Source organism: Phoca vitulina, unplaced genomic scaffold (assembly GCF_004348235.1).
Source record: "Phoca vitulina isolate PV1807 unplaced genomic scaffold, GSC_HSeal_1.0 scaffold66, whole genome shotgun sequence".
Classification (NCBI taxonomy): domain Eukaryota; kingdom Metazoa; phylum Chordata; class Mammalia; order Carnivora; family Phocidae; genus Phoca; species Phoca vitulina.
In genome coordinates, this window is record NW_022589769.1 from 4254556 (window position 1) to 4265190 (window position 10635).

The window sequence follows — 10635 nt, forward strand, 5'->3', positions numbered from 1 at the left end:
GTATCAACCACCTGGGTTTACTGGGGGCGTCACTAACACAACAGGCTCTGCACTTGTATCTTCTTGTCTCAACTTCCCAAAGGCCCTGCCAGGTAGGGGCTATGACTCATTACCCCCATCTCACAGATAAGGAGACTGAGGCTCACACAGAAGGGACTTGCCCAAGGTCACCCAATATGGGGATTTTCAAATAGACCTACAAATTCCTTGACATCCCTTCCTTCAAAAAATGGAGCCGCTCCCCTGAGCGTGGGCTGGCCTTACTGACCCACTTCCAGGGAAGAGAATACAGTGGGAATGGGGGAGGGTGACTTGTGTGACGAGCTCATACAAGGCATCCTTCTTGCTCCCCATCTGGAATCACTCAGGCTGGGGGAAGCCGGCTGCCATGTTGTGAGGACGCTCAAGAGCAGAGGCCTCCTGCCCACAGCACATGGAAATGGGTCCTCCAGCCTGTCAGGCCTTCCTGTGACCACAGCCCTGGCTGGCATCTTGTCTGCAACCTCTTGAGAGACTCTGAGCCAGAACCAACCAGCGGAGCCCCTCCTGAACTCCGCACCCACAGAAGCTGCGAGGAAAAACGTCATCTGCTGAGGGTTGGGGTGGTTTGTTATGTAGCAATAAACTAATACATGCCATAAGACAAAAATGGGTCTGCATGATCCCAGCAGCTCTACGCTTACCCCTGCTCCTCAGGCAGGGCCTTCCAACAGGCAGGTGTGGGGGATGTGAGCTTTGTACGGTGTGCATGAGCCCCTACCCCACCCAGGGGCAGACCTGGGAGCCCTCTGCCCCCAGCCCGTGCCCCAGCCTGGCTGAGGGCTGACCCCCTGGGAGGTCTCCTAGCAGGACCCCGCGTTTCCTGGGGCGCTGGACTGTAAGTGCCGTGGATACAGGGACATGATTGTCAGTCACCACGGAAGCCTGCAGGGCACATAGTAGGTGTTCCATAAACAGTTATTCCACGACTCATCACCCCAAACAAGCTTCTATGGGGGGACGTATTGGCTGATTAGAAGCCCTTTTTGCAGGCAGTGCACTGGGGGTCTGTCTCCTGTAGGAGACATGCCAGCCTTATACCCTCAGCCGGGCTGGGACACAACCCCTGGAGGCGTGACTATAATAATAGTAACTCTAGTGAACAAGCTCAGCTGCGGTCTACTCATGCCTCTTGTGCAGATTATTTCTACAACTTTCAGCAAGGAAGAGCTAGTTAACTCCCAGCTTACAAATAAGGAAATATAGGCTCAGAAGAGGTAACTGGGAGGTGACAAAGCTGGGCTCAAGGGCAGCTCAGGGCCCTTTGTCTGCTGGCAGACCCCAGGCCTGGAGCACATGCTGGAGTCTGCGTCCGCTCTTGGCGGGAAGCCCCCAGCCCTCGGATCTACAGAAGAGGGCTGTGTGCACTCGGGCTCAGCTGTGGAGAAAAGCCCCTGAGAGCTGGGCCTTGGGGGTAATTCCTGCCTGACCCCAAAGCAACCCAGGCCCAGGATGGCAGCTGTGGATAATGGATGACACCGGGGGAACATTACGGCCAGTGAGTCATCTATGTGGCTTCCGACGGCCCTAGAGGAAGAGGATGGATGGACTTTGCTGCCAGCCTCTCGCCAGCTTCAGAGTCAAAGGCAAGGGCCCCAGGGGAATCGAGGGGCGGGGAGGGGAGGGTCAACTGCACTGCCCACCCCTCCTCCATTTCAACCTTTAGACACTTCCTCCTGGAGAGACAGCCATTCCACTCCCAAGGGACCGGATCCTGGAGGCTGGAGGAAAGGAAGGAGATGGCTTTGATGCGTGGTGGTGACGCCAGGGTTCAAGTCCTCTGCCACATGCTAGGTGTGTGCCGTTGGAGGATTTACTCACTCCTATTGAGACTCCGTTTCCTCATCTGTAAAGGGCGGGGGGAAACATCTATTTCATGGAGTTGCCAGGGGTTCCATGAGTTAATAACACATATAAAGTGCTTGCCAAGTTACCTGGCACAGAGCAGGTGCTCAATAAATGCTAGTCGGTGTTCTCATGCTATGGACCAAGCAATGTGGGGAGCATTCTGCATACTTAACTCATGGAATCTCCAAACAAGCCAAGGGCAGTACCCACTGGAATTCCTATTTTACAGATGAGGAAATGGAGGCTCACAGACCTGAAGCATAGGATCTCACAGGCAATCCATAAGAGAAGCAGAATTTGAACTCAAAACCCAGTGAGCAATTTCTAGTATAGTCAAGAGTGCCAGTCTATGTCCTGTCCCACTGTCCCCCAAATACACCTGTCACCCTACAAAAGCCCCTAAGGTTATACGACCAATCCCTACCTCATACCATATGTACAAAAATCAACTCTAGATTAAAGGCTTAAATGTCAAAAACAAACAAAAACCACTTAAAAATCTTTTGTAGAAATTATAGGTAAATATCCTTTGGAACTTGATGTTGATTATAGATTATGAACTCAAATGTCTAAAACAAAGCTTCAGAACCTTAATAGAAAGTATAGGTGAATCTAGTTTAGACCTTAGGTTGAGAAAGATGTTCAGCATCACTAGTGATCAAGGAAATGCAAATCAAGGTCTCAACTGGAAACAGCTTTATACTCAATTGGCAAACATTTTCAAATCTAATAATGCCAAGTGTCAGAGAGGACATGGATCGTATGCGTTGCTGGTGGGAGTGTAAATAGTACAACCACTTTATTTTATTTTATTTTTTAAAGATTTTATTTATTTATTTGACAGAGAGACAAAGCGAGAGAGAGAACACAAGCAGGGGGAGTGGGAGAGGGAGAAGCAGGCTTCCCGCGGAGCAGGGAGCCCGATGCGGGGCTTGATCCCAAGACCCTGGGATCATGACCTGAGCTGAAGGCAGACACTTAACTGACTGAGCCACCCAGGCGCCCCAGTACAACCACTTTAGAAAGCTGTTTCCTACTGCCTCCTAAACACTCACATATTCTGAGTCCTGGTGATTCCATTTCTAGGTAAACACCCCAGAGGAAATCCTGCATGTGTGTACCAAGAGCCATTCACAAGAACATCCAAACAGCACTTCCAGATGCCTGGACACCACCCAAAAGGCCATCCACAAGAGAGCAGCTGTACGCTGACCCGGTGGAATATGACAGGACAGTTAAAACAAGTGAACTAGTGGGCGCCTGGGTGGCTCAGTTGGTTAAGCGACTGCCTTCGGCTCGGGTCATGATCCTGGAGTCCCGGGATCGAGTCCCGCATCAGGCTCCCTGCTCGGTAGGGAGTCTGCTTCTCCCTCTGGCCCTCCTCCCTCTCATGCTCTCTGTCTCTCATTCTCTCTCTCAAATAAATAAATAAAATCTTTAAAAAAAAAAAAAAACAACAAGTGAACTAGTATGGGTCAATCTTAGTTACGTACTATTACATGAAGAAATTAAGCCCCAGAAGATTCAAACACCTTGATACACTTTTTTGGTTGTCTGGATGCCCTTGTTATGGATGGACTTGTGTCCCCCACCCCCGCCAAATATATTAAAGTCCTAATTCTTGGAACCTATAAATCTGACCTTATTTGGAAAAAGAGTCTTTGCAGATGTGATTAATTAAGTTTAGATGAAGTCTTATTGAATTAGAATGGGACTAGCCCATATATGGTTGACTAGTTTTTTTGATAAGGGCGACAAGAACAGCCGGTGGTGAAAAAGAAGTGTCTTCAATAAATGGTCCTGGGGGGCGACTGGGTGTCTCAGTCGGTTGAGTGTTTGACGCTTGATGTCAGCTCGGGTTATGATCTCAGTGTCCTGGGATCGAGTCCCGCATAGTGAGCCCCGCATCAGTGGGCTCTGCTGGCTCCCTGTGCTGTCCCTCTCTCTCTCTCTCTCTCTCTCTAAAATAAATAAATAAATCTTAAATAAATAAATGGTATTCGGTAAACTGGGTATCTGATGCAAAAGAATGAAACCAGACCCCTGTCTTACACCACTCCCAAAAATCAACTCAAAATGGATCAAAGACTTAAATATAAGATCTAAAACCATAAAACTCCTAGGGCGCCTGGGTGGCTCAGTTGGTTAAGTGACTGCCTTCGGCTCAGGTCATGATCCTGGAGTCCCGGGACCGAGTCCCGCATCGGGCTCCCTGCTCAACGGAGAGTCTGCTTCTCCCTCTGACCCTCTTCCCTCTCGTGCTCTCTGTCTCTCATTCACTCTCTCTCAAATAAATAAATAAAATCCTTTTAAAATAAATAAATAAAACCATAAAACTTCTAGAAGAAAACATAGGAGCAAATCTCCTTGACATTAGACTTGGCAATGATATCTTGTATGAGATACCAAAAGCACAGGCAACAAAAGCTAAAATAACAAGGGGGACTATATCAAACTAAAGAGCTTATACAGAGCAAAGGAAACAATCAAGTGGAAAGGCAATCTACAGAATGGGATCCCAAATATATAAAGGACTCATACAACCCAACAGCAAAAAAGCAAACAATCCAATTAAAAAACGGGCTAAGGACCTGAACAGACATTTTTCCAAAGAAGATAATACGAATGGCCAACAGGTAGATGAAAAGGTGCCCAACATCACTCATCATCAGGGAAATGCAAATCAAAACCACAGTGTGATACCACGTCACATCTGTTAGGATGGCTGTCTTCAAAGACAAGAGATAACAAGGGTCAGGGAAGATGTGCAGAAAAGACACTTTGGTGCAGCGCTGGTGGGAATGTAAATTGGTACAGCCAGTACGGAAAACAGTATGGAGGTTCCTCAAAAAATAAAAAATACAAGTCCCGTAGGATCCAGCAATCCCACTTCTGGGTATAGATCTGAAGGAAATGAAATCACTATCTTTTTTTTTTTTTTAAAGATTTTATTTATTTGACAGAGAGAGACACAGCGAGAGCAGGAACACAAGCAGGGGGAGTGGGAGAGGGAGAAGCAGGCTTCCCCCGGAGCAGAGAGCCCAACACGGGGCTCGATCCCAGGACCCTGGGATCATGACCTGAGCCGAAGGCAGACGCTTAACCGACTGAGCCACCCAGACGCCCCGAAATCACTATCTTGAAGTGATATCTGTGTCCCCATGTCATTGTAGCGTTATTTATAATAGCCAAGACACGGAGACAACTTCAATGTCCTTCAATGGATGAATGGATAAAGAAAATGTGGTACACACACACACACACACATGCTGGAATATTGTTCAGCCATACAAAAGAAGGAAATCCTGCCATGTGCAACTTGGATGAAGTTGGAGTGCATTATACTAAGTGGAATAGACCAGACAGAAAAAAACAAATACTGTATGGTATCACTTCTATGTGGAATTAAAACAAAAGAGCAAGTTGCATAGAAACAGAGAATAGAATGGTGGTTGCCAGAAGCTGGGGGGAAGGGCAGATGGGGAGATGGGAGGTCAAAGGGTACAATCTTCCAGTTAAAAGACGAAGAAGTCCTGAGGATCTAATGCACAGCATGATGAGGACAGTTTCCAACTCAGTACTGTATGCGTGGAAATCTCTGAGGGGAGATCTTAGGCATTCTCACCACATAATCATTCCATAACGTGTATCAAATCATCACATTGTACCCCTTAAATATATACAATTATATTTGTCAATGATTCCGCAATAATGTTGGGGGGCGGGGCGCGAGGAGAACTCACGTGACAGCAGGGTGGCAGAGACTGGAGTGACGCATCCACAAGCCAAGGGTTGCCAAGGATGGCTGCCAGCCACCAGCAGCCGGGACAGGCAGGGAACAGATCCTTCCCTGGAGCCTTCAGAGGGAACACAGCTCCGCCGACACCTTGAATGCGGACCTCTGGCCTCCAGGACTGGAAGAGAAGACACTTCTCTTGTGTTAAAGCCACCCAGCTGGTGGCCATTTATCCCAGCAGCCCCGGGAAACGAATATACTCTTCTGCTCAGGTGGCATCTCTGTGTCACATTTTGGTAATTCTTGCAGTATTTCAAACTTCTTCATTATTATTCTATTTGAATTGCTGCAATCTCCTGATACAACTTGAAGGGATGAGGAGTTGCTTCTCACGGACGAGCAAAGTGGTTTCTGAAGATGCCATGCAGATGTTGAAATGACAACAAAGGACTGAGAATATGATATGAACTTAGCGGATAAAGCAGTGATGGGGTTTGGAGGGTTGACCCCAGTTTGGAAGGAAGTTCTACTGTGGGTGAGATGCGATCAAGGAGCATCCCATGCTACAGAGAAATCGTTCAGGAAAAGAAGAATCCATCCAAGTGGCAGACTTCATTGTTTTATTTTTAAGAACCTGCCACAGCCACCCCCACCTTCGGCAGCCACCATCCCGATCAGTCAGCTGCCTGATCAGTCAACACCGAGGCAAGATCCTCCACCAGCAAAAGGGTTATGACTCACTGAAAGCTCAGAAGCCAGCTAGCGCTTTTTAGAAATATTTCTTTTTAATTAAGGCATGTGCATTGTTTTATAGACATAATGTTATTGCACACCTAACAGACTTCAGTATAGTGTGGACATAACTCTGACATGCACTGGGAAACAAAAAAAAATTCATCCGACTTGCTTTATTGCAATATTTGCTTTACTGCGTTGGTCTGGAACAAAACCAACCATATCTCCAAGGTGTGCCCGAATACCTGTAGGATGTGGGTATGATAAAACTGCCCAAACAGGAAGGCAGGGAGTGATGAAGACAGGATTCAAGGCAGGGATGGGATGGGGGTCCCTCGGGATTAGATGTTGGCCATTGTTAGGGTCCTACCTTTTGATCGATGGGCTATGGGGTGTGTATTACATGACTAGAGTTATTTTAATCATGGACATTTTTAATAAGAGCAGGTCATGCAAGGACCAAAGAGAATACACCATGATCCGGATTATGATGTGCCCATAATTCTGTGTACCTGAAGTTCATGACCTGAGTTCTGCCTGTCCAGCTCATGGCTATCTACCCAGCACCCAGCACAGGGCTCGGCACATAGTAGGTGCCCAATAAAGATTGGATAGATGAATGATTTAGTGAATGGGTGATTAACGGGCTCCAGTGGTCAAGTGGGGGGGGGCAGGGTGAATACCACAGATGGAAACATAGGGCAGCCCAGGGGTGGTGTAGGGGTGTGGGGAGCACCTCAGGTGAGGCATGCTGATCCCCACAATGACACCACAGACCCCAGGAATGAGGACCAGATCTGACCCAGACCCTACACAACCCATGACCACCCAGATAGAGTTTTCTTGTGGATACAGGAGCTTGGGGGATATCTCGGTCTCCCAGCCAGGGCTCTGCTGGGCCCTGCAGTCAGGGGATGGTGGGGTGCCTGAGCTGTGAGTGGTTCAGCTCCAAGAGGTTCCCCACATCATCCAACCGTCTGCCACCGTCCCCAATGCTTCCATGTCCCCATACCCCCTCTAGTCACTCCCATTATATGCTGCTTCAAGGTGACTCACTTTTTCCCTCCTAAATAGATGGATTTAAAAAGGAATGGCTGGGGCGCCTGGGTGGCTCAGTCGTTAAGCATCTGCCTTCGGCTCAGGTCTTGATCCCAGCATCCTGGGATCGAGCCCCGCATTGGGCTCCCTGCTCCGCGGGAAGCCTGCTTCTCCCTCTCCCACTCCTCCTGCTTGTGTTCCTGCTCTCTCTCTCTCTGTCAAATAAGTAAATAAAATCTTAAAAAAAATAAAAAAATAAAATAAAAATAAAAAGGAATGGCTATGTCACTACCATAAATGGAAAAGCAATACCTGTGCCACAAATAGAAGGAGACTGTAAACATAAACAGGCAGAAAACAAGAGGCTGTGCAATTCTAGCTCAAGAGTGTAGACGGAGCGAGATTCGGAGCGCAAGGCCCGCTCTCTCCCCGGCTGGCAGTGGCTGAGCCGGCGCGGGAGGGATGTTAATGCTGCCTAACAGTAAGTGAAGCTTTCTCCCCTTGAAGGAGAATTGCTGTGTGATTCAGAGCTAGTGGCCGCCTTCTCTGTGACCCACCCTAACCTCAGCCTGCAGGACTCGCCAGTGGGTTGCCCCTCACCCTTTGGGAAACTGCCCCCTGGCCAAGCAGTTTTCATTTTGTTTTTAGGCCCAGAATCCTTACGGGGAAGCCTCATGAGCAGAGGCCTGCCCAGCCTGAGAGCTGTAGCTAGGCAGGGCGGCCCAGCTGGAGGAGTCTCCCTAGCTCTACTCCCCAGCGAGCCCCTCCCTTGTTCCGGCCCCTCCAGCACCCCAGGGAAGCAGGCACAGGGCCAGACTGGCACGGGGCAGGCCCAACTGGGCCCCGGCAAGCCCCAGGGAGCCAGGGTGAACTCATCCCTCGCCCTTAATTATCTTCCTGGCTAATGAACATCTGAGAAGCTCCATGCCATCAACAGGGAGGACCCCTGGGATGCTCAGGGCTGGGAGGTTCTAAGGGCCAGATGTCACCTCGGAGGGAGGTGGTAGGGGCCCTGAAAGAGGATATGGGCTTGGAGAGGGGAGCTATACTTCCTGCTTCTTCTCTGTAGGGGAGATAGCTGGGGCCAGGCAGGCAGTTAGAGCCGAGGTTAAGTGTAGGACTCTACAGCCTACCATATGAGGATGAAACCAGGCTCAGAGCTCACCACTTTGGGTGACCTCTAGTGAGTGCCTTAGCCCCTCACTGCTCCAAGTGTGGTTCACAAACCATCAGCACCACCTGGGAGCTTGTGAGGAATGCAGAACCTCAGGCCCAGACCTACTGAGCCAGAACCTGCATTTCAACAAGACCTCCAGGGGAGTTCTGTGCCTCAGTTTCCCCATCTGTAAAACAGGATTAAAATGTGCTTATACGTATGGGGTGCTTGCTGTTTGCTGCTATTATCATAACTTATCACTCTTGTTATTATTGAAACAACTCACTCTGGGCAAGATAAAGGCTGGTCCCAGGTCGCCTACTCCCAGCCCCCCACCTCTCAGCAGCTCACAGGTGGGTTTCATGGGACTAGAAATCTGTGGCTCCAGAGACACAGTGACTTGCCCAAATTCCACATGGGGAAGCCCAAGTTCAGCCCACACCTGACTGACCCTGTTACTACTGTTCATAGGGAACGGGTAGGATTGCGTCCTCTGCAGCAGGCACTTGAGGGACTCCCAACCACCCCCTGATGGCGACCTTACTCCTGCCCCCATCTTCAGATGATACTCAAGGACAGAGAAGTTACGCTGCTTTTCCAAAGCTACCCAGCAAGAAAGGCTGGATTTGAGCCCCAGCGGGCTCTCAACTTCTATGTCACATGGCATTCCCCTCACCATTTTGCCCCAGAGTCTCCCCCACCCCCGCCCCCCACAGTATCCTTGCCTCTCCAGTCATCTGCCAGTCCTGGCTCTGGGGTTCTGAGCCTGCCCCTCCCACGTCCTCACCACTAATGAGGTCTCTGCCAACTTAACCCTGGGACTGCAGAGAGCTCTGGAACTGGCTCCGTGGGAAAAACCTGCTTCCCCCTGCTCTGGGCTCCTAGGTGTGGCTGACCGGAGGGGAGCCTTTGAAGGCAGCGCTGGGCAGAGCCAGGAGCTAGAGCTGTTCTGAGATGCTTGATCTCGCCTCAAGAATAGCTGACCTGGAGCCAGGCTTCCCTCTGTTTCTCTGTCCCCCATTCCTGCTTAACCTCCAGCTCACTATTGGCGCCTGGCCCCCCTTGGCTAGGGTGGAGGCTGGGCCAGGCCTGGAGGTCTACAGTGTGAGCATTCACTCACTCACACACCATCCCTGGATTCAGGATCTACTGTGTGTCAGGTACTGTTCTGCAGACGTGGCAATGCACAGAACAGACCAAGGCCTGGCGGGAGAGACACACCAGAAGTTAATCACACACCCTCACAATGCACGGGGAGGGAAAATAATGAAAGGGACTGCTCTTGGGTGCATATCTGGAAGATGAAGGGCAAGAATGTTGCAGCAGAAAGAAACAGCGCTGGCCAAGGTCGGGTGGCTGGGCGTTGGGGGGGGGGGGGGTGGGGGAGGGAACAGCTTGGTGCCTGTGAGGAAGGAAAGAGGCCAGCCATGCTGGAGTGGGGAGAGTAAGCAGGGCCTGACCACCAGGCCTCGTGAGCTGGGCCCTCCATCTGCTCCCAGAGGCTTTGCTTGAGGCTTGGAAAGACATTTACAGCAGACAAAGGCTCCAGCTCCCAGGATGAGGGGCTCTACCTGCACCCCTCCGACCTTCCAAGCTGTGGGGGCCCTGAGGACTTGGGCCACAGAGGCCTTGAAGGACCCACTCTCACCCCTCCTGTAGGCCCCAGCTGGCCACAAAGGGGCTCTCATCTCGCTGGACTGTCTTCTTGGGTGGACAAGTGGGGATTAGCGCACTAAAAGGCACCTCGGCGTGTCCAAGCAGACAAGGCCTGGCCTGGAATTTTGCCTCCATCACGAGGAGACCGTGGTACTTCACTCTGGAGCCTTGGGTTCCTCATCTGTAAAATGGGTCGGGTGGATAAAGTGTGTTAAGCCAAGAGTACAGGGCGTGGCACGTGGTGGGGGCCTAATCACGGGCTTATTACGTTAAAGAGCCATGATTACAAGCGGCCAAAGGGCTGCAAATTCCCCGCAGCTCAGCCCGCACCTGAAGGAGAGCTCCGTGCGGGCAGGGTCCTTGTTGGTTTTGTTCGTGGATGTTCTCTCGGCCACCGGTGAACCCGGCACCCGGTGGGTGTTCCGCA